The sequence below is a fragment of the Salvelinus alpinus genome, chromosome 5, assembly GCF_045679555.1.
Source record: "Salvelinus alpinus chromosome 5, SLU_Salpinus.1, whole genome shotgun sequence".
Lineage (NCBI taxonomy): Eukaryota > Metazoa > Chordata > Actinopteri > Salmoniformes > Salmonidae > Salvelinus > Salvelinus alpinus.
The window spans coordinates 4628818-4653098 of record NC_092090.1 but is presented as its reverse complement, the minus strand read 5'-3'; positions in this window follow the sequence as shown (position 1 = coordinate 4653098).

The window sequence follows — 24281 nt, the reverse complement described above, 5'->3', positions numbered from 1 at the left end:
AGGGTAGGGGTTATGGTTATAGGAGAGGGAGATCCTACAGGGTAGGGGTAATGGTTAGAGGAGATCCTACAGGGTAGGGGTTATGGTTAGAGGAGATCCTACAGGGTAGGGGTTATGGTTAGAGGATAGGGAGATCCTATAGGGTATGGGTTATGGTTAGAGGGAGATCCTACAGGGTAGGGATTATGGTTAGAGGAGAGGGAGATCCTACAGGGTAGGGGTTGAGGAGAGGGAGATCCTACATGGTAGGGATTATGGTTAGAGGAGATACTACAGGGTAGGGATTATGGTTAGAGGAGAGGGAGATCCTACAGGGTAGGGATTATGGTCAGAGGGAGATCCTACAGGGTAGGGTTTATGGTTAGAGGAGAAGGAGATCCTACAGGGTTGGTAGGGGTTATGGTTAGAGGAGAGGGAGATCCTACAGGGTAGGGGTTATGGTTAGAGGAGAGGGAGATCCTACAGGGTAGAGGTTATGGTTAGAGGGAGATCCTACAGGGTAGGGATTATGGTTAGAGGGAGATCCTACAGGGTAGGGGCTATGGTCAGAGGAGAGGGAGATCCTACAGGGTAGGGATTATGGTTAGAGGGATATCCTACAGGGTAGGGGTTATGGTTAGAGGAGAGGGAGATCCTACAGGGTAGGGGTTATGGTTAGAGGGAGATCCTACAGGGTAGGGGTTATGGTTAGAGGGAGATCCTACAGGGTAGGGGTTATGGTCAGAGGGAGATCCTACAGGGTAGGGGTTATGGTTAGAGGAGAGGGAGATCCTACAGGGTAGGGGTTATGGTCAGAGGGAGATCCTACAGGGTAGGGGTTATGGTCAGAGGAGAGGGAGAGGGGAGAGGTGTATGTCTGACTGCATTGGGATGAGGTGAGAATCTCATCAGCTTTGAATGTTGTGTCTTCCTATCTTCATAAGAAGATTCTTAGTGTACCTGTACTGAGCATATAAATAAACCTTCTCCCTTCAAATTGGTTTCTCAACAACATTTTCTAAATAAGAAATGTCATTTCTAGCTTTACTCATCATTAAAGCATTGATTTAACATTATTCAGTGTATAGTAACTCCAGTCCAGACCAGAGGTGTTGTCAGACACCAGAGACCAGAGGTGTTGTCAGAGACCAGAGACCAGAGGTGTTGTCAGAGACCAGAGGTGTTGTCAGAGACCAGAGGTGATGTCAGAGACCAGAGGTGTAGTCAGAGACCAGAGGTGATGTCAGAGACCAGAGGTGATGTCAGAGACCAGAGGTGATGTCAGAGACCAGAGGTGATGTCAGAGACCAGAGGGGTTGTCAGAGACCAGACGTGTTGTCAGAGATCAGAGACAAGAGGTGTTGTCAGAGATCAGAGACAAGAGGTGTTGTCAGAGACCAGAGGTGTTGTCAGAGACCAGAGGTGTTGTCAGAGACCAGAGGTGTTGTCAGGGATCAGAGACAAGAGGCGTTGTCAGAGACCAGAGGTGTTGTCAGAGACCAGAGGTGTTGTCAGAGGGACCAGAGGTGTTGTCAAAGACCAGAGGTGTAGTCAGAGACCAGAGGTGTTGTCAGAGGGACCAGAGGTGTTGTCAGAGACCAGAGGTGTAGTCAGAGACCAGAGGTGTTGTCAGAGGGACCAGAGGTGTTGTCAGAGGGACCAGAGGTGTTGTCAGAGACCAGAGGTGTAGTCAGAGACCAGAGGTGTAGTCAGAGGGACCAGAGGTGTAGTCAGAGGGACCAGAGGTGTAGTCAGAGGGACCAGAGGTGTAGTCAGAGACCAGAGGTGTAGTCAGAGACCAGATGTGTTGTCAGAGACCAGAGGTGTTGTCAGAGACCAGAGGTGTAGTCAGAGAGACCAGAGGTGTAGTCAGAGACCAGATGTGTAGTCAGACAGCAGAGGTGTTGTCAGAGACCAGAGGTGTTGTCAGAGACCAGAGGTGTTGTCAGAGACCAGATACCAGAGACCAGATGTGTTGTCAGAGAACCGGGGGGGTTGTCAGGGACCACAGGTGTTGTCAGAGGGACCAGAGGTGTAGTCAGAGGGACCAGAGGTGTTGTCAGAGAGATCAGAGGTGTTATCAGAGACCAGAGGTGTTGTCAGAGAGACCAGAGGTGTTGTCAGAGACCAGAGGTGTAGTCAGAGAGACCAGAGGTGTAGTCAGAGAGACCAGAGGTGTAGTCAGAAACCAGAGGTGTTGTCAGAGACCAGAGGTGTTGTCAGAGACCAGAGGTGTAGTCAGAGGGACCAGAGGTGTTGTCAGAGGGACCAGAGGTGTTGTCAGAGACCAGAGGTGTAGTCAGAGACCAGAGGTGTTGTCAGAGGGACCAGAGGTGTTGTCAGAGGGACCATAGGTGTTGTCAGAGACCAGAGGTGTAGTCAGAGGGACCAGAGGTGTAGTCAGAGGGACCAGAGGTGTAGTCAGAGGGACCAGAGGTGTAGTCAGAGACCAGAGGTGTAGTCAGAGACCAGAGGTGTAGTCAGAGACCAGAGGTGTTGTCAGAGACCAGAGGTGTAGTCAGAGAGACCAGAGGTGTAGTCAGAGACCAGACGTGTTGTCAGAGATCAGAGACAAGAGGTGTTGTCAGAGATCAGAGACAAGAGGTGTTGTCAGAGACCAGAGGTGTTGTCAGAGGGACCAGAGGTGTTGTCAGAGACCAGAGGTGTTGTCAGAGACCAGAGGTGTTGTCAGAGACCAGAGGTGTAGTCAGAGAGACCAGAGGTGTTGTCAGAGGGACCAGAGGTGTTGTCAGAGGGACCAGAGGTGTAGTCAGAGGGACCAGAGGTGTTGTCAGAGACCAGAGGTGTTGTCAGAGGGACCAGAGGTGTTGTCAGAGGGACCAGAGGTGTAGTCAGAGGGACCAGAGGTGTTGTCAGAGACCAGAGGTGTTGTCAGAGACCAGAGGTGTTGTCAGAGGGACCAGAGGTGTTGTCAGAGACCAGAGGTGTTGTCAGAGGGACCAGAGGTGTTGTCAGAGACCAGAGGTGTAGTCAGAGACCAGAGGTGTTGTCAGACAGCAGAGGTGTTGTCAGAGACCACAGGTGTTGTCAGAGACCAGAGGTGTAGTCAGAGGGGACCAGAGGTGTTGTCAGACAGCAGAGGTGTTGTCAGAGGGACCAGAGGTGTTGTCAGAGACCAGAGGTGTTGTCAGAGACCAGAGGTGTTGTCAGAGACCAGAGTTGTTGTCAGAGACCAGAGGTGTTGTCAGAGACCAGAGGTGTTGTCAGAGACCAGAGGTGTTGTCAGAGAGACCAGAGGTGTAGTCAGAGGGACCAGAGTTGTTGTCAGAGACCAGAGGTGTTGTCAGAGACCAGAGTTGTAGTCAGACTCTGATGCAACAACCACAGTAGTCCTTCTAGTAACAGAGATCCACATAACAACATCCCTTATTATAAAAATGTGATGTTGTGTAATTACTACGCTCACTGCTTTCCAGTAAGAGAACTGAGCCTCCTGTCTGTGGATGGCAGGGCGGGACACTCTACTCTACTTGTCCTCTGGAGTTTAGGTTGAGGAACTGATCTGAGACATTATGTACACGTTGCAACATTGAAGAGCCTCAAGACAGCGTTCCATCATGGGCAGGTAGACGTGTGTGTGTGTGTGTGTGTGTGTGTGTGTGTGTGTGTGTGTGTGTGTGTGTGTGTGTGTGTGTGTGTGTGTGTGTGTGTGTGTGTGTGTGTGTGTGTGTGTGTGTGTGTGTGTGTGTGTGTGTGTGTGTGTGTGTGTGTGTGTGTGTGCGTGCGTGCGTGCGTGCGTGCGTGCGTGCGTGCGTGTCCTTGGTGTCTCTGAGATGACACAGGATGATCACAGTGTGTCCCAGCTTAAGAAGGGTCTGAGGTAATCGGACCAGTACAGATGTGTGTGTGTGTGTATGTGTACAGATGTGTGTGTACCAGTACAGAGTGTGTGTGTGTTGGGGGGGGCTGTGGTCGCTCTTCTCCTTCCGTCTTCGTCACTTTCCAGCACTCACACTTCCCCTCCAACTGCCCGTAAATGTACACACTCTACCACCCCCTGAGCCCCTCCCCTTTACCCTCTGCTTCCTGCCATCCCTGTCAACCAGAGTGGTATCTCAGTGTCACGGGCTGAGTCCTAAAGGGTGACCTGTTCCCTATAGTCCACTACAGAGCCCATAGGCCTGGTCTAAACTAGTGCACTACAGAGCCCATAGGCCTGGTCTAAAGTAGTGCACTACAGAGCCCATAGACCTGGTCTAAAGTAGTGCACTACAGAGCCCATAGGCCTGGTCTAAAGTAGTGCACTACAGAGCCCATAGGCCTGGTCTAAAGTAGTGCACTACAGAGCCCATAGGCCTGGTCTAAAGTAGTGCACTACAGAGCCCATAGGCCTGGTCTAAAGTAGTGCACTACAGAGCCCATAGGCCTGGTCTAAAGTAGTGCACTACAGAGCCCATAGGCCTGGTCTAAAGTAGTGCACTACAGAGCCCATAGGCCTGGTCTAAAGTAGTGCACTACAGAGCCCATAGGCCTGGTCTAAAGTAGTGTTCTACAGAGCCCATAGGCCTGGTCTAAAGTAGTGTACTACAGAGCCCATAGGCCTGGTCTAAAGTAGTTCACTACAGAGCCCATAGGCCTGGTCTAAAGTAGTGCACTACAGAGCCCATAGGCCTGGTCTAAAGTAGTGCACTACAGAGCCCATAGGCCTGGTCTAAAGTAGTGCACTACAGAGCCCATAGGCCTGGTCTAAAGTAGTGTACTACAGAGCCCATAGGCCTGGTCTAAAGTAGTGCACTACAGAGCCCATAGGCCTGGTCTAAAGTAGTGCACTACAGAGCCCATAGGCCTGGTCTAAAGTAGTGTACTACAGAGCAATAGGCCTGGTCTAAAGTAGTGCACTACAGAGCCCATAGGCCTGGTCTAAAGTAGTGTACTACAGAGCCCATAGGCCTGGTCTAAAGTAGTGCACTCCAGAGCCCATAGGCCTGGTCTAAAGTAGTGCACTACAGAGCCCATAGGCCTGGTCTAATGTAGTGCACTACAGAGCCCATAGGCCTGGTCTAATGTAGTGCACTCCAGAGCCCATAGGCCTGGTCTAAAGTAGTGCACTACAGAGCCCATAGGCCTGGTCTAAAGTAGTGCACTCCAGAGCCCATAGGCCTGGTCTAAAGTAGTGCACTACAGAGCCCATAGGCCTGGTCTAAAGTAGTGCACTACAGAGCCCATAGGCCTGGTCTAAAGTAGTGTACTACAGAGCCCATAGGCCTGGTCTAAAGTAGTGTTCTACAGAGCCCATAGGCCTGGTCTAAAGTAGTGCACTCCAGAGCCCATAGGCCTGGTCTAAAGTAGTGTACTACAGAGCCCATAGGCCTGGTCTAAAGTAGTGTTCTACAGAGCCCATAGGCCTGGTCTAAAGTAGTGCACTCCAGAGCCCATAGGCCTGGTCTAAAGTAGTGCACTCCAGAGCCCATAGGCCTGGTCTAAAGTAGTGTTCTACAGAGCCCATAGGCCTGGTCTAAAGTAGTGTACTACAGAGCCCATAGGCCTGGTCTAAAGTAGTGCACTACAGAGCCCATAGGCCTGGTCTAAAGTAGTGCACTACAGAGCCCATAGGCCTGGTCTAAAGTAGTGCACTACAGAGCCCATAGGCCTGGTCTAAAGTAGTGCACTACAGAGCCCATAGGCCTGGTCTAAAGTAGTGTACTACAGAGCCCATAGGCCTGGTCTAAAGTAGTGCACTACAGAGCCCATAGGCCTGGTCTAAAGTAGTGCACTACAGAGCAATAGGCCTGGTCTAAAGTAGTGCACTACAGAGCCCATAGGCCTGGTCTAAAGTAGTGCACTACAGAGCCCATAGGCCTGGTCTAAAGTAGTGTACTACAGAGCCCATAGGCCTGGTCTAAAGTAGTTCACCACAGAGCCCATAGGCCTGGTCTAAAGTAGTGCACTACAGAGCCCATAGGCCTGGTCTAAAGTAGTGCACTACAGAGCCCATAGGCCTGGTCTAATGTAGTGTACTACAGAGCCCATAGGCCTGGTCTAAAGTAGTGCACTACAGAGTCTGGTGTAAAGTACCAAATCAAATCAAATCAAATGTTATTGGTCAGATACACGTGATTAGCAGATGTTATTTAGGATGTAGTGAAATGCTTGTGTTTCTAGTTCTGACAGTCCAGTAATATCTAACAAATTAGACAACATTTCCAAAATACACACCCATCTAAGTAGGATTGAATTCAGTCTATGTACACCACCGTTCAAAAGGTTGGGGTCACTTAGAAATGTCCTTGTTTTCCATGAAAACATGAAATGAGTTGCAAAACAAATAGGAAATATAGTCAAGACGTTGACAAAGTTATAAATAATGATTTTTAATTGAAATAATAATTGTGTCCTTCAAAACTTTGCTTTTCGTCAAAGAATCCTCCATTAGCAGCAATTACAGCCTTGGCAGACCTTTTTGTATTCTAGTTGTCAATTTGTTGAGGTAATCTGAAGAGATTTCACCCCCCGTGCCTCCTGAAGCACCTCCCACAAGTTGGATTGTCTTGCTGGGCCGTTCTGACGTACCACACGGTCAAGCTGCTCCCACAACAGCTCAATAGGGTTGAGATCCAGTGACTGTGCTGGCCACTCCATTATAGACAGAATACCAGCTGACTGCTTCTACCCTAAATAGTTCTTACATAGTTTGGAGCTGTGCTTTGGGTCGTTGTCCTGTTGTAAGGAGGAAACTGGCTCAGATTAAGCGCCGTCCACAGGGTATGGCGTTGCAAAACGGAGTGATAGCCTTCCGTCTTCAAGATCCCGTTTACGACCGATGTCAGAACGGAACGGACTAAGATACAGTGGAGTAGTATAGAGTACAGTATATACACAGGACATGAGTAATGTAGGGTATGTAAACATAAAGTGGCATAGTTTAAAGTGGCTAGTGATACATGTATTACATAAAGATGGCAAGATGCAGTAGATGGTATAGAGTACAGTATATACATATACACATGAGATGAGTAATGTAGGGTATGTAAACATTATATAAAGTGGCTAGTGATACATTTATTACATCCAATTATTCATTATTAAAGTGGCCAGAGATTTGAGTCAGTATGTTGGCAGCGGCCACTAAATGTTAGTGGTGGCTGTTTAACAGTCTGATGGCCTTAAGATAGAAGCTGTTTTTCAGTCTCTCGGTCCCTGCTTTGATGCACCTGTACTGACCTCGCCTTCTGGATGATAGCGGGGTGAACAGGTCGTGGCTCGGGTGGTTGATGTCCTTGATGATCTTTATGGCCTTCCTGTGTAGTGCAGTATATAGGGAATAGGGTGCCATAGGGCTCTGGTCTAAAGTAGTGCACTATGTAGGGAATAGGGTGCCATAGGGCTCTGGTCAACAGTAGTGCACTATGTGGGGAATAGGGTTCCATAGGGCACTGGTCTAAAGTAGTGCACTATGTGGGGAATAGGGTGCCATAGGGCTCTGGCCTAAAGTAGTGCACTATATAGGGAATAGGGTGCCATAGGGCTCTGGTCTAAAGTAGTGCACTATGTAGGGAATAGGGAGCCATAGGGCTCTGGTCTAAAGTAGTGCACTATATAGGGAATAGGGTACCATAGGGCTCTGGTCTAAAGTAGTGCACTATGTAGGGAATAGGGTGCCATAGGGCTCTGGTCTAAAGTAGTGCACTATGTAGGGAATAGGGAGACATAGGGCTCTGGTCTAAAGTAGTGCACTATGTGGGGAATAGGGTGCCATAGGGCTCTGGTCTAAAGTAGTGCACTATATAGGGAATGCCATTTGGGATGCTGACTCAGTCAGTCAACCACTGGCACAACCACTGGCACAACCACTGGCACAACCACTGGCACAACCACGGGCACATTGGTGTTTCTGCAATCCCCTCCTATGTCCTTCCAACACTTCCCCTGCTGATGTCATGGACAGGACAGAGGGGTTTTAATAGGACAGATTGTTCCAGAGGAACTGGATTGCGTGTTTTTGTCTTTTGAAAAACTTGAAAAATCCGTTATGAAATAAGGAAGAGTCACTCTGCTTTCTCTGATGTCTCTGGCCTGCTGACAGCTTTTCATTAACTGACCTCTGACCTGCTGACAGCTTTTCATTAATTGACCTCTGACCTGCTGACAGACAGAGAGAGCGAGCAAGAGAGAGAGAGAGAGAGAGAGAGAGAGAGAGAGAGAGAGAGAGAGAGAGAGAGAGAGAGAGAGAGAGAGAGAGAGAGAGAGAGAGAGAGAGAGAGAGAGAGAGAGAGAGAGAGAGAGAGAGAGAGAGTTAGAGAGAGAGAGAGAGAGAGAGAGAGAGAGAGAGAGAGAGAGAGAGAGAGAGAGAGAGAGAGAGAGAGAGAGAGAGAGAGTTAGAGAGAGAGAGAGAGAGAGAGAGAGAGAGAACATTTGAAGTGTCTTTATTCTTTTAGAATATTTGTGAGTTTAATGTTTGATGTTCATTTTAATTGTTTATTTAACTTTTGTTTATTATCTACTTCACTTGCTTTGGCAATGTTAACATATGTTTCCCATGTCAATAAAACCCTTAAATTGAAATAGAATTGAGAGAGAGAGAGAGAGAGAGAGAGAGAGAGAGAGAGAGAGAGAGAGAGAGAGAGAGAGAGAGAGAGAGAGAGAGAGAGAGAGAGAGAGACAAAGGGAGAGAGAGAGAGAGAGAGAGGAGAGAGATAAAGGGAGAGAGAGAGAGAGAGAGAGAGAGAGAGAGAGAGAGAGAGAGAGAGAGAGAGAGAGAGAGAGAGAGGTAGAGAGAGAGAGAGAGAGAGAGAGAGAGAACATTTGAAGTGTCTTTATTCTTTTAGAATATTTGTGAGTTTAATGTTTGATGTTCATTTTAATTGTTTATTTAACTTTTGTTTATTATCTACTTCACTTGCTTTGGCAATGTTAACATATGTTTCCCATGTCAATAAAACCCTTAAATTGAAATAGAATTGAGAGAGAGAGAGAGAGAGAGAGAGAGAGAGAGAGAGAGAGAGAGAGAGAGAGAAGAGAGAGAGAGAGAGAGAGAGAGAGAGAGAGAGAGAGAGAGAGAGAGACAAAGGGAGAGAGAGAGAGAGAGAGAGAGAGAGAGAGAGAGAGGGAGAGAGAGCGAGAGAGAGAGACAGAGAGAGAGAGAGAGAGAGAGAGAGAGAGAGAGAGAGAGAGAGAGAGAGAGAGAGACAAAGGGAGAGAGAGAGAGAGAGAGACAAAGGGAGAGAGAGAGAGAGAGAGAGAGAGAGAGAGAGAGAGAGAGAGAGAGAGAGAGAGAGAGAAAAAGAGAGAGAGAGAGAGAGAGAGAGAGAGAGAGAGAGAGAGAGAGAGAGAGAGAGAGAGAGAGAGAGAGAGAGAGAGAGAGAGAGAGAGAGAGAGAGAGAGAGGAGAGAGAGAGCGAGAGAGACAGAGAGAGAGAGAGAGAGAGAGAGAGAGAGAGAGAGAGAGAGAGAGAGAGAGAGAGAGAGAGAGAGAGGAGAGAGATAAAGAGAAACAGATGTGGTTGTTTCTGTTCCTGTTGCTTGGGGTCCAAAAGTGATGATGAGTCAGTGACGATGGCATACTAACGGCTCCTCTCCTCTCCTCCCTTCTCCTCTCCTCCCTCCACTCCTCTCCCTGCAGAGGGCCGCTCTGGGAAAAGGAGAAGCGAAATGGGCTGACGACACCAACACCCTTCTGTCCTCTCTTCCTGTTTGTGTCGTTTTGGTACGGAGAGAGAGAAGTCAGGTCCGACCACCCCCCCCCCCCTCCTCGATGGACCTCTCTCTTTCTGAAACACTCCCTCTTTCTCTCTCCGCATCGCGTGTGTAAACGACACCCCAATCTGCACCACTCCTGTATGCGTGTGTATGTGCTGGCGTGCGTCACGTTGAACCTCGTGTTTTACGCACGGATCCACCACAGGAAAGCACATGACAATATAACCATCAAAACAAACGTTGAGGTGTGATAACGGTCGTGGAATTAGTCAAAGCCTTGATTTTCTGTTGGAACCAAAACCGTTTTATACTTTTGACCAGAGCCATGTGGGGACGCAGACAGACATACCTCAACAGGAGCAGCTTACCACTTGAACAGCTCAGTGAGGTGAGAGACAGAGAGAGACAGAGAGAGACAGAGAGAGACAGAGAGAGAGAGAGAGAGAGAGAGAGAGAGAGAGAGAGAGAGAGAGAGAGAGAGACAGAGAGAGACAGAGAGAGACAGAGAGAGACAAAGAGACAGAGAGAGAAACAGAGGGGAGATATATATATATATGTATATATAGAGAGAGAGAGAGAGCTACAGACATGCTCAACATGAGCTAAATTAGAGCTAGCTAGCAACAGCAGCAGACAAATGAACCGGTTGCCATGGCAACAGGGCACCAAGGCAGAGCAGCAGCAGTAGCAGAGCCCACAGGCACCATGTCCCCACAGGCACCATGTCCCCACAGGCACCATGTCCCCACAGGCACCATGTCCCCACAGGCACCATGTCCCCACAGGCACCATGTCCCCACAGGCACCATGTCCCCACTCCTCCTCAGCGTTGAATCCATTCTCTACCCTCTAGAGGCCACATAATGACACAACGAGGAGAGCTCTTAAACAGAAACTACTAGAGGGGAGGCCAGAAACCCTTTTTCACAGACCTCTACAAAACGCAGCGATGTGAGTAACCCTCATCTTCCTCACTGACCAGTCAAATGCATGGCGCTCAGCAAGCTGCTCTCACTACCCATGCATAAAGAAAGAGGGAATCTGTAATGGGTGGAAGCTGAAAATCAAAGAGACAGACGACCCTGACAGCACCACGATAACAATTAACCTCTACAAGACTGGGACTGTCATGGTGCAAGGTAACATCAGGCTGTTTGAAACAGACTTTCAGACCATTAAGGAGAGAGCGGAGAGAGAGAAGGACACCACCAGTGACACGCCCTCCCACAAGACAAACTCCCCCAGCACCACCCTCACCCCTACCCTCCCCACCCAACAAGGCACATCCAGCACCACCCTCACCCCTACCCTCCCCACCCAACAAGGCCCATCCAGCACCACCCTCACCCGTACCCTCCCCACCCAACAAGGCCCATCCAGCACCACCCTCACCCCTACTCTCCCCACCCAACAAGGCACATCCAGCACCACCCTCACCCCTACTATCCCCACCCAACAAGGCCCATCCAGCACCACCCTCAACCCCTACCCTCCCCACCCAACAGGGCTATCCAGCACCACCCTCACCCCTACTCTCCCCACCCAACAAGGCACATCCAGCACCACCCTCACCCCTACCCTCCCCACCCAACAAGGCACATCCAGCACCACCCTCACCCCTACTCTCCCCACCCAACAAGGCACATCCAGCACCACCCTCACCCCTACTCTCCCCACCCAACAAGGCACATCCAGCACCACCCTCACCCCTACTCTCCCCACCCAAAAAGGCACATCCAGCACCTCTCTTCCCACCATAGTGGAGGACACGCCCCAGGAGGAGAGCGACCCCCTCAGTGCAGAGCAGGCTCAGGCCCTCCTCACCACCATGGCTGCCATGAGGGACGCGTTCAATGTCCTGCTGAGGGAGAACGTGAGGAAACAGAGAGCACAGTCTGGCTATAGAGACAGGTCGTCACAGACAAACCTGGCTGCCCAGAGAGGACCGTCTGGCTATAGAGACCAGTCAGACAAACCTGGCTGCCCAGAGAGGACAGTCTGGCTATAGAGACCGGTCATCACAGACAAACCTGGCTGCCCAGAGAGGACAGTCTGGCTATAGAGACCGGTCATCACAGACAAACCTGGCTGCCCAGAGAGGACAGTCTGGCTATAGAGACCGGTCGTCACAGACAAACCTGGCTGCCAAGAGAGGACGGTCTGGCTATAGAGACCGGTCTTCACAGACAAACCTGGCTGCCCAGAGAGGACAGTCTGGCTATAGAGACCGGTCGTCACAGACCAACCTGGCTGCCCAGAGAGGACAGTCTGGCTACAGAGACCGGTCGTCACAGACCAACCTGGCTGTCCAGAGAGGACAGTCTGGCTATAGAGACCGGTCGTCACAGACAAACCTGGCTGCCCAGAGAGGACAGTCTGGCTATAGAGACCGGTCGTCACAGACAAACCTGGCTGCCAAGAGAGGACAGTCTGGCTATAGAGACCGGTCGTCACAGACAAACCTGGCTGCCCAGAGAGGACAGTCTGGCTATAGAGACCGGTCGTCACAGACAAACCTGGCTGCCCAGAGAGGACGGTCTGGCTATAGAGACCGGTCGTCACAGACAAACCTGGCTGCCCAGAGAGGGCAGTCTGGCTATAGAGACCGGTCGTCACAGACAAACCTGGCTGCCCAGAGAGGACAGTCTGGCTACAGAGACCGGTCGTCACAGACAAACCTGGCTGCCCAGAGAGGACGGTCTGGCTATAGAGACTGGTCGTCACAGACAAACCTGGCTGCCCAGAGAGGACGGTCTGGCTATAGAGACCGGTCGTCACAGACAAACCTGGCTGCCCAGAGAGGACAGTCTGGCTATAGAGACCGGTCGTCACAGACAAACCTGGCTGTCCAGAGAGGACAGTCTGGCTATAGAGACCGGTAGAAGTAGAGACAGAGCTGCATTTCCTATTACACTGTGACAAATACTCAGACCTAAGAGAATATTTCTTTCCCAAAATTATAATTCAATACAAAGAATTTGAAACTATAAAAAATGAATATATAATATTTTTTGGTTGAAAAGTCAAATATATGTCCTCCTGCCACAACCTGAGGGATGGCCAGTAAAAGTGCCAATGTCAAGAATATTTCAGTTTTGTTTTGTCTTTCATACCATGTCATGTGTCTTCTGAGTCATGTTGACACTGGTCTACTACCAGGTCATGTGTCTTCTCAGTCATGTTGACACTGGTCTACTGCTGTTGCTTTAATGTATTGTTGTTCTGATTAATATTGTTGTTGTAGTTGTTGTTAATGGTAATCCCATGTCCACTACTACTATTATTATTGCTGTGAACGTATTATTGCTTAAAACTTTTTTTTATTTTTTTATTATATGTATACTATTTAACTTGCTATGTCAATAAAGTCAATTGAATTGAATTTAATTGAATTGACTCAGAGAGAGAGAGAGAGAGAGAGAGAGAGAGAGAGAGAGAGAGAGAGAGAGAGAGAGAGACAGAGGGGAGAGAGATAGAAAGAGAGAGAGAGAGAGAGAGAGAGACAGAGAGAGAGAGAGAGAGAGAGACAGAGAGAGAGAGAGAGAGAGGGGAGAGAGATAGAAAGAGAGAGAGAGAGAGAGAGACAGAGAGAGAGAGAGACAGAGGGGAGAGAGAGAGAGAGACAGAGAGAGAGAGAGAGAGAGGGGAGAGAGATAGAAAGAGAGAGAGAGAGAGAGAGAGAGAGACAGAGAGAGAGAGAGAGACAGAGATCACTGAGGGGTCAGAGGGGGAGTATAGAACATGTATCCCTCCTCTATGTGTGTGATACTTTCTCTGCCAACAAGCTATTGGTGTGTTGGCCCATGACTACAGAGTAGCTGGTTAAAACACGCCTCTGGCTGTTCCCCCTGAATCAACACCTTCACATTAATCACCTGTTAATCTGGTTAGATAAAGATCACTGTTACATGGAGACCAGCAGAGTTCGTGTGTGTGTGTGTGTGTGTGTGTGTGTGTGTGTGTGTGTGTGTGTGTGTGTGTGTGTGTGTGTGTGTGTGTGTGTGTGTGTGTGTGTGTGTGTGTGTGTGTGTGTGTGTGTGTGTGTGTGTGTGTGTGTGTGTGTGTGTGTGTGTGTGGTACAGTATGGAGTCCATCATCATTTAAGAGCTGGTGTTTGTTTACCACAGCCTTCACAACTCTGTTTACACATTTCTGAATGACGTGACTGTTTATCATGCTGGTAAATTGTTTGATTTTGATTCATGCAAAGAAATAATACGTTTTGCCAGAAACCAGATTCTCACACTTTGGTTAATGCTATCACTCTCTCACGCTGTCTGTCTGTCTGTCTGTCTGTCTGTCTGTCTGTCTGTCTGTCTGTCTGTCTGTCTGTCTGTCTGTCTGTCTGTCTGTCTGTCTGTCTGTCTGTCTGTCTGTCTGTCTGTCTGTCTGTCTGTCTGTCTGTCTGTCTGTCTGTCTGTCTCTCTCTCTCTCTCTCTCTCTCTCTCTCTCTCTCTCTCTCTCTCTCTCTCTCTCTCTCTCTCTCTCTCTCTCTCTCTCTCTCTCTCTCTCTCTCTCTCTCTCTCTCTCTCTCTCTCTCTCTCTCTCTCTCTCTCTCTCTCTCTCTCTCTCTCTCTCTCTCTCTCTCTCTCTCTCTCTCTCTCTCTCTCTCTCTCTCTCTCTCTCTCTCTCTCTCTCTCTCTCTCTCTCTCTCTCTCTCTCTCTCTCTCTCTCTCTCTCTCTGTCCCTGCATGATTTTATTAGACAGTACATGGTGGCAGACTATCTGACCACTGTGACTGGAGGAAAACACTGACTAGGTACAGACTCAGTGAGCACAGTCTGACCACAACAGGTCACACATCTTGCTGCTGTGATGGCACACTGTGGTATTTCACCCAGTAGATATGGGAGTTCATCAAAAATTGGATTTGTTTTCTAATTCTTTGTGGATCTGTGTAATCTGAGGGAAATATGTCTCTCTAATAAGGTCATACATTTGGCAGGAGGTTAGGAAGTGCAGCTCAGTTTCCATCTCATTTTGTGGGCAGTGTGCACATAGCCTGTCTTCTCTTGAGAGCCAGGTCTGCCTACGGCGGCCTTTCTCAATAGCAAGGCTATGCTCACTGAGTCTGTACATAGTCAAAGCTTTCCTTAAGTTTGGGTCAGTCACAGTGGTCAGGTATTCTGCCACTGTGTACTCTCTGTTTAGGGCCAAATAGCATTCTAGTTTGCTCAGTTTTTTTGTTAATTCTTTCCAATGAGTCAAGTAATTCTCTTTTTGTTTTCTCATCATTTGGTTGGGTCTAATTGTGTTGCTGTCCTGGGGCTCTGTGGGGTGTGTTTGTGTTTGTGAATAGAGCCCCAGGACCAGCTAACTTACACTCTCTACAGTCTCATATCCCTTTGACTACAGTCTCATATCCCTTTGACAGATATTGTGTTGATGTGGAGAGTAGTTGTGGTCTCTGAAGAGACAACAGAACAACCGTTAGTTGCCTGACAACACCGGTAGTTGTGGTCTCTGAAGAGACAACAGAACAACCGTTAGTTACCTGACAACACCGGTAGTTGTGGTCTCTGAAGAGACAACGGAACAACCGTTAGTTACCTGACAACACCGGTAGTTGTGGTCTCTGACGAGACAACAGAACAACCGTTAGTTACCTGACAACACCGGTAGTTGTGGTCTCTGAAGAGACAACAGAACAACCGTTAGTTACCTGACAACACCGGTAGTTGTGGTCTCTGAAGAGACAACAGAACAACCGTTAGTTACCTGACAACACCGGTAGTTGTGATCTCTGAAGAGACAACGGAACAACCGTTAGTTACCTGACAACACCGGTAGTTGTGGTCTCTGAAGAGACAACAGAACAACCGTTAGTTACCTGACAACACCGGTAGTTGTGGTCTCTGACGAGACAACGGAACAACCGTTAGTTACCTGACAACACCGGTAGTTGTGGTCTCTGAAGAGACAACGGAACAACCGTTAGTTACCTGACAACACCGGTAGTTGTGGTCTCTGACGAGACAACAGAACAACCGTTAGTTACCTGACAACACCGGTAGTTGTGGTCTCTGAAGAGACAACGGAACAACCGTTAGTTACCTGACAACACCGGTAGTTGTGGTCTCTGACGAGACAACAGAACAACCAACCGTTAGTTACCTGACAACACCGGTAGTTGTGGTCTCTGAAGAGACAACAGAACAACCGTTAGTTACCTGACAACACCGGTAGTTGTGGTCTCTGAAGAGACAACAGAACAACCGTTAGTTACCTGACAACACCGGTAGTTGTGGTCTCTGAAGAGACAACAGAACAACCGTTAGTTACCTGACAACACCGGTAGTTGTGGTCTCTGAAGAGACAACGGAACAACCGTTAGTTACCTGACAACACCGGTAGTTGTGGTCTCTGAAGAGACAACGGAACAACCGTTAGTTACCTGACAACACCGGTAGTTGTGGTCTCTGAAGAGACAACGGAACAACCGTTAGTTACCTGACAACACCGGTAGTTGTGGTCTCTGACGAGACAACGGAACAACCGTTAGTTACCTGACAACACCGGTAGTTGTGGTCTCTGACGAGACAACGGAACAACCGTTAGTTACCTGACAACACCGGTAGTTGTGGTCTCTGAAGAGACAACAGAACAACCGTTAGTTACCTGACAACACCGGTAGTTGTGGTCTCTGAAGAGACAACAGAACAACCGTTAGTTAGCTGACAACACCGGTAGTTGTGGTCTCTGAAGAGACAACGGAACAACCGTTAGTTACCTGACAACACCGGTAGTTGTGGTCTCTGAAGAGACAACGGAACAACCGTTAGTTACCTGACAACACCGGTAGTTGTGGTCTCTGAAGAGACAACGGAACAACCGTTAGTTACCTGACAACACCGGTAGTTGTGGTCTCTGACGAGACAACGGAACAACCGTTAGTTACCTGACAACACCGGTAGTTGTGGTCTCTGACAAGACAACGGAACAACCGTTAGTTACCTGACACCACTGGTAGTTGTGGTCTCTGACGAGACAACAGAACAACCAACCGTTAGTTACCTGACAACACCGGTAGTTGTGGTCTCTGAAGAGACAACAGAACAACCGTTAGTTGCCTGACAACACCGGTAGTTGTGGTCTCTGAAGAGACAACAGAACAACCGTTAGTTACCTGACAACACCGGTAGTTGTGGTCTCTGAAGAGACAACGGAACAACCGTTAGTTACCTGACAACACCGGTAGTTGTGGTCTCTGAAGAGACAACGGAACAACCGTTAGTTACCTGACAACACCGGTAGTTGTGGTCTCTGAAGAGACAACGGAACAACCGTTAGTTACCTGACAACACCGGTAGTTGTGGTCTCTGACGAGACAACGGAACAACCGTTAGTTACCTGACAACACCGGTAGTTGTGGTCTCTGAAGAGACAACGGAACAACCGTTAGTTACCTGACAACACCGGTAGTTGTGGTCTCTGAAGAGACAACGGAACAACCGTTAGTTACCTGACAACACCGGTAGTTGTGGTCTCTGAAGAGACAACGGAACAACCGTTAGTTACCTGACAACACCGGTAGTTGTGGTCTCTGAAGAGACAACGGAACAACCGTTAGTTACCTGACAACACCGGTAGTTGTGGTCTCTGAAGAGACAACGGAACAACCGTTAGTTACCTGACAACACCGGTAGTTGTGGTCTCTGAAGAGACAACGGAACAACCGTTAGTTACCTGACAACACCGGTAGTTGTGGTCTATGAAGAGACAACGGAACAACCGTTAGTTACCTGACAACACCGGTAGTTGTGGTCTCTGACGAGACAACGGAACAACCGTTAGTTACCTGACAACACCGGTAGTTGTGGTCTCTGACAAGACAACGGAACAACCGTTAGTTACCTGACACCACTGGTAGTTGTGGTCTCTGACGAGACAACAGAACAACCAACCGTTAGTTACCTGACAACACCGGTAGTTGTGGTCTCTGAAGAGACAACAGAACAACCGTTAGTTACCTGACAACACCGGTAGTTGTGGTCTCTGAAGAGACAACAGAACAACCGTTAGTTACCTGACAACACCGGTAGTTGTGGTCTCTGAAGAGACAACGGAACAACCGTTAGTTACCTGACAACACCGGTAGTTGTGGTCTCTGAAGAGACAACGGAACAACCGTTAGTTACCTGACAACACCGGTAGTTGTGGTCTCTGAAGAGACAACGGAACAACCGTTAGTTACCTGACAACACCGGTAGTTGTGGTCTCTGACGAGACAACGGAACAACCGTTAGTTACCTGACAACACCGGTAGTTGTGGTCTCTGAAGAGACAACAGAACAACCGTTAGTTACCTGACAACACCGGTAGTTGTGGTCTCTGAAGAGACAACGGAACAACCGTTAGTTACCTGACAACACCGGTAGTTGTGGTCTCTGAAGAGACAACGGAACAACCGTTAGTTACCTGACAACACCGGTAGTTGTGGTCTCTGAAGAGACAACGGAACAACCGTTAGTTACCTGACAACACCGGTAGTTGTGGTCTCTGAAGAGACAACGGAACAACCGTTAGTTACCTGACAACACCGGTAGTTGTGGTCTCTGACGAGACAACGGAACAACCGTTAGTTACCTGACAACACCGGTAGTTGTGGTCTCTGACGAGACAACGGAACAACCGTTAGTTACCTGACAACACCGGTAGTTGTGGTCTCTGAAGAGACAACAGAACAACCGTTAGTTACTTGACAACACCGGTAGTTGTGGTCTCTGACGAGACAACGGAACAATCGTTAGTTACCTGACAACACCGGTAGTTGTGGTCTCTGAAGAGACAACAGAACAACCGTTAGTTACCTGACACCACTGGTAGTTGTGGTCTCTGACGAGACAACAGAACAACCAACCGTTAGTTACCTGACAACACCGGTAGTTGTGGTCTCTGAAGAGACAACAGAACAACCGTTAGTTACCTGACAACACCGGTAGTTGTGGTCTCTGAAGAGACAACAGAACAACCGTTAGTTACCTGACAACACCGGTAGTTGTGGTCTCTGAAGAGACAACAGAACAACCGTTAGTTACCTGACAACACCGGTAGTTGTGGTCTCTGAAGAGACAACGGAACAACCGTTAGTTACCTGACAACACCGGTAGTTGTGGTCTCTGAAGAGACAACAGAACAACCGTTAGTTACCTGACAACACCGGTAGTTGTGGTCTCTGAAGAGACAACGGAACAACCGTTAGTTACCTGACAACACCGGTAGTTGTGGTCTCTGACGAGACAACGGAACAACCGTTAGTTACCTGACAACACCGGTAGTTGTGGTCTCTGACGAGACAACGGAACAACCGTTAGTTACCTGACAACACCGGTAGTTGTGGTCTCTGACGAGACAACAGAACAACCAACCGTTAGTTACCTGACAACACCGGTAGTTGTGGTCTCTGAAGAGACAACAGAACAACCGTTAGTTACCTGACAACACCGGTAGTTGTGGTCTCTGAAGAGACAACAGAACAACCGTTAGTTACCTGACAACACCGGTAGTTGTGGTCTCTGACGAGACAACGGAACAACCGTTAGTTACCTGACAACACCGGTAGTTGTGGTCTCTGAAGAGACAACAGAACAACCGTTAGTTACTTGACAACACCGGTAGTTGTGGTCTCTGACGAGACAACAGAACAACCGTTAGTTACCTGACAACACCGGTAGTTGTGGTCTCTGACGAGACAACAGAACAACCGTTAGTTACCTGACAACACCGGTAGTTGTGGTCTCTGAAGAGACAACAGAACAACCGTTAGTTACCTGACAACACCGGTAGTTGTGGTCTCTGAAGAGACAACAGAACAACCGTTAGTTACCTGACAACACCGGTAGTTGTGGTCTCTGAAGAGACAACAGAACAACCGTTAGTTACCTGACAACACCGGTAGTTGTGGTCTCTGAAGAGACAACAGAACAACCGTTATTTACCTGACAACACCGGTAGTTGTGGTCTCTGAAGAGACAACAGAACAACCGTTAGTTACCTGACAACACCGGTAGTTGTGGTCTCTGAAGAGACAACAGAACAACCGTTAGTTACCTGACAACACCGGTAGTTGTGGTCTCTGACGAGACAACGGAACAACCGTTAGTTACCTGACAACACCGGTAGTTGTGGTCTCTGAAGAGACAACAGAACAACCGTTATTTACCTGACAACACCGGTAGTTGTGGTCTCTGAAGAGACAACAGAACAACCGTTAGTTACCTGACAACACCGGTAGTTGTGGTCTCTGAAGAGACAACAGAACAACCGTTAGTTACCTGACAACACCGGTAGTTGTGGTCTCTGACGAGACAACGGAACAACCGTTAGTTACCTGACAACACCGGTAGTTGTGGTCTCTGACGAGACAACGGAACAACCGTTAGTTACCTGACAACACCGGTAGTTGTGGTCTCTGAAGAGACAACGGAACAACCGTTAGTTACCTGACAACACCGGTAGTTGTGGTCTCTGAAGAGACAACAGAACAACCGTTAGTTACCTGACAACACCGGTAGTTGTGGTCTCTGACGAGACAACAGAACAACCGTTAGTTACCTGACAACACCGGTAGTTGTGGTCTCTGAAGAGACAACAGAACAACCGTTAGTTACCTGACAACACCGGTAGTTGTGGTCTCTGACGAGACAACAGAACAACCAACCGTTAGTTACCTGACAACACCGGTAGTTGTGGTCTCTGACGAGACAACAGAACAACCGTTAGTTACCTGACAACACCGGTAGTTGTGGTCTCTGAAGAGACAACAGAACAACCGTTAGTTACCTGACAACACCGGTAGTTGTGGTCTCTGAAGAGACAACAGAACAACCGTTAGTTACCTGACAACACCGGTAGTTGTGGTCTCTGAAGAGACAACAGAACAACCGTTATTTACCTGACAACACCGGTAGTTGTGGTCTCTGAAGAGACAACAGAACAACCGTTAGTTACCTGACAACACCGGTAGTTGTGGTCTCTGAAGAGACAACAGAACAACCGTTAGTTACCTGACAACACCGGTAGTTGTGGTCTCTGACGAGACAACGGAACAACCGTTAGTTACCTGACAACACCGGTAGTTGTGGTCTCTGAAGAGACAACGGAACAACCGTTAGTTACCTGACAACACCGGTAGTTGTGGTCTCTGACGAGACAACAGAACAACCGTTAGTTACCTGACAACACCGGTAGTTGTGGTCTCTGAAGAGACAACAGAACAACCGTTAGTTACCTGACAACACCGGTAGTTGTGGTCTCTGACGAGACAACAGAACAACCAACCGTTAGTTACCTGACAACACCGGTAGTTGTGGTCTCTGAAGAGACAACAGAACAACCGTTAGTTACCTGACAACACCGGTAGTTGTGGTCTCTGAAGAGACAACAGAACAACCGTTAGTTACCTGACAACACCGGTAGTTGTGGTCTCTGAAGAGACAACGGAACAACCGTTAGTTACCTGACAACACCGGTAGTTGTGGTCTCTGAAGAGACAACGGAACAACCGTTAGTTACCTGACAACACCGGTAGTTGTGGTCTCTGAAGAGACAACGGAACAACCGTTAGTTACCTGACAACACCGGTAGTTGTGGTCTCTGACGAGACAACGGAACAACCGTTAGTTACCTGACAACACCGGTAGTTGTGGTCTCTGACAAGACAACGGAACAACCGTTAGTTACCTGACAACACCGGTAGTTGTGGTCTCTGAAGAGACAACAGAACAACTGTTAGTTACTTGACAACACCGGTAGTTGTGGTCTCTGACGAGACAACAGAACAACCGTTAGTTACCTGACAACACCGGTAGTTGTGGTCTCTGAAGAGACAACAGAACAACCGTTAGTTACCTGACAACACCGGTAGTTGTGGTCTCTGAAGAGACAATAGAACAACCGTTAGTTACCTGACAACACCGGTAGTTGTGGTCTCTGAAGAGACAACAGAACAACCGTTAGTTACCTGACAACACCGGTAGTTGTGGTCTCTGAAGAGACAACGGAACAACCGTTAGTTACCTGACAACACCGGTAGTTGTGGTCTCTGAAGAGACAACGGAACAACCGTTAGTTACCTGACAACACCGGTAGTTGTGGTCTCTGAAGAGACAACGGAACAACCGTTAGTTACCTGACAACACCGGTAGTTGTGGTCTCTGACGAGACAACGGAACAACCGTTAGTTACCTGACAACACCGGTAGTTGTGGTCTCTGACAAGACAACGGAACAACCGTTAGTTACCTGACAACACCGGTAGTTGTGGTCTCTGAAGAGACAACAGAACAACCGTTAGTTACTTGACAACACCGGTAGTTGTGGTCTCTGACGAGACAACGGAACAATCGTTAGTTACCTGACAACACCGGTAGTTGTGGTCTCTGAAGAGACAACAGAACAACCGTTAGTTACCTGACCAGGTAAAACTCCAACCCTTATGCAGTATGGCGTGATTAGTCTGTTGTAAAAAGGATTCGTTTGAGATATGATTGGACCAGTTTTTCTAATCAGGAAGTTGTAGAAAAAGTACTCAATTATCATACTTGTGTAAAAGTAAAGATACCTTAATAGAAAATGACTCAAGTAAAAGTGGAAGTCACCCAGTAAAATACTACTCGAGATCAGAGGCAGTAGGGATGACCAGGGATGTTCTCTGTTTAGTGAGTCCTCCAGATCAGAGGCAGTAGGGATGACCAGGGATGTTCTCTGTTTAGTGAGTCCTCCAGATCAGAGGCAGTAGGGATGACCAGGGATGTTCTCTGTTTAGTGAGTCCTCCAGATCAGAGGCAGTAGGGATGACCAGGGATGTTCTCTGTTTAGTGAGTCCTCCAGATCAGAGGCAGTAGGGATGACCAGGGATGTTCTCTGTTTAGTGAGTCCTCCAGATCAGAGGCAGTAGGGATGACCAGGGATGTTCTCTGTTTAGTGAGTCCTCCAGATCAGAGGCAGTAGGGATGACCAGGGATGTTCTCTGTTTAGTGAGTCCTCCAGATCAGAGGCAGTAGGGATGACCAGGGATGTTCTCTGTTTAGTGAGTCCTCCAGATCAGAGGCAGTAGGGATGACCAGGGATGTTCTCTGTTTAGTGAGTCCTCCAGATCAGAGGCAGTAGGGATGACCAGGGATGTTCTCTGTTTAGTGAGTCCTCCAGATCAGAGGCAGTAGGGATGACCAGGGATGTTCTCTGTTTAGTGAGTCCTCCAGATCAGAGGCAGTAGGGATGACCAGGGATGTTCTCTGTTTAGTGAGTCCTCCAGATCAGAGGCAGTAGGGATGACCAGGGATGTTCTCTGTTTAGTGAGTCCTCCAGATCAGAGGCAGTAGGGATGACCAGGGATGTTCTCTGTTTAGTGAGTCCTCCAGATCAGAGGCAGTAGGGATGACCAGGGATGTTCTCTGTTTAGTGAGTCCTCCAGATCAGAGGCAGTAGGGATGACCAGGGATGTTCTCTGTTTAGTGAGTCCTCCAGATCAGAGGCAGTAGGGATGACCAGGGATGTTCTCTGTTTAGTGAGTCCTCCAGATCAGAGGCAGTGGGGATGACCAGGGATGTTCTCTGTTTAGTGAGTCCTCCAGATCAGAGGCAGTAGGGATGACCAGGGATGCTCTCTGTTTAGTGAGTCCTCCAGATCAGAGGCAGTAGGGATGACCAGGGATGTTCTCTGTTTAGTGAGTCGGCCAGATCAGAGGCAGTAGGGATGACCAGGGATGCTCTCTGTTTAGTGAGTCCTCCAGATCAGAGGCAGTAGGGATGACCAGGGATGTTCTCTGTTTAGTGAGTCGGCCAGATCAGAGGCAGTAGGGATGACCAGGGATGTTCTCTGTTTAGTGAGTCCTCCAGATCAGAGGCAGTAGGGATGACCAGGGATGTTCTCTGTTTAGTGAGTCCTCCAGATCAGAGGCAGTAGGGATGACCAGGGATGTTCTCTGTTTAGTGAGTCGGCCAGATCAGAGGCAGTAGGGATGACCAGGGATGCTCTCTGTTTAGTGAGTCCTCCAGATCAGAGGCAGTAGGGATGACCAGGGATGTTCTCTGTTTAGTGAGTCGGCCAGATCAGAGGCAGTAGGGATGACCAGGGATGTTCTCTGTTTAGTGAGTCCTCCAGATCAGAGGCAGTAGGGATGACCAGGGATGTTCTCTGTTTAGTGAGTCCTCCAGATCAGAGGCAGTAGGGATGACCAGGGATGTTCTCTGTTTAGTGAGTCCTCCAGATCAGAGGCAGTAGGGATGACCAGGGATGTTCTCTGTTTAGTGAGTCCTCCAGATCAGAGGTAGTAGGGATGACCAGGGATGTTCTCTGTTTAGTGAGTCCTCCAGATCAGAGGCAGTAGGGATGACCAGGGATGTTCTCTGTTTAGTGAGTCGGCCAGATCAGAGGCAGTAGGGATGACCAGGGATGTTCTCTGTTTAGTGAGTCCTCCAGATCAGAGGCAGTAGGGATGACCAGGGATGTTCTCTGTTTAGTGAGTCCTCCAGATCAGAGGCAGTAGGGATGACCAGGGATGTTCTCTGTTTAGTGAGTCGGCCAGATCAGAGGCAGTAGGGATGACCAGGGATGTTCTCTGTTTAGTGAGTCCTCCAGATCAGAGGCAGTAGGGATGACCAGGGATGCTCTCTGTTTAGTGAGTCCTCCAGATCAGAGACAGTG